The following is an 837-nucleotide window of genomic DNA, read 5'->3' on the forward strand; positions in this document are numbered from 1 at the left end:
TTTTTTTTTTTTTGGGTTCACGTCAATATCTCAAATTTGAATCAAACTATTAAATTAAATGGGGACTTAAAAATGTCAAATGCCAAATTATGTCCTCAACACTAATGTATACAAAAATGAAAAATCAAGTAATATATAGTATTAAAATTTTAAAATGTTAATGGGATAATATGATTTTAAGTTGATTAATATGAGCCATATATAATACTCTCTCCATTTTAAAATATATGATGTTTTAGTAGAAACACACATATTAAGAAAAAGTTATTTTTAAAAAATTTAACCAATCATACTCAAGACTGCATAATATATAATATAAAATTAATCTAAAGGTTGCATAGAAAGTTGGAAACATCGTATATTATGAAACAAAAATAATTCTCTAAACATCTTATATTATGAAAGGGAGGGTGGAAAATTAAGGGGGACAGGGAAATCTTTTGTAATTCGGGTGAGTGCCAAGTTTCACACTAAATAATTGGGGAAAAAGTGTGGTCCAACCAAAGTCTTAGACATACTAAATTACTAATGCTAAAGTCTTGCCTGTTCTGTCAGAGTTTTTCCAATCTAAGTCAACTCTTCCGACAATTGTTTGACAGCTGTTTCCCATCCCTCTTCCCATTCTCTGTTCAACCTTTTTCTTTTCTTTTCTATATTTTGCTTTATAATTGCTGTTATTTTATATTAAATACTTATATACTACTATAACACTAATTATATGCTAATATAATTGTAAAGTATGGATTTTTTTTAAGATGGTAAATTAAAAACAAGTATTATGTAAGTAATATTTTCATATGTAGTGTAGACATAATAATCTATACTAATAATTTGCAG

At 26.3% G+C, this 837-nt stretch overlaps 1 protein-coding gene across 1 annotated transcript in view; it reads right to left on the reverse strand.

The window, feature by feature from the left end:
* LOC104710937 (putative phytosulfokines 6) overlaps nucleotides 1-837 on the reverse strand; it is a 7309-nt gene that overhangs the window by 700 nt on the left and 5772 nt on the right. The gene's annotated exons all lie outside the window — the stretch shown is intronic.

The sequence above is a fragment of the Camelina sativa genome, chromosome 9 (assembly GCF_000633955.1).
Source record: "Camelina sativa cultivar DH55 chromosome 9, Cs, whole genome shotgun sequence".
Classification (NCBI taxonomy): Eukaryota; Viridiplantae; Streptophyta; class Magnoliopsida; order Brassicales; family Brassicaceae; genus Camelina; species Camelina sativa.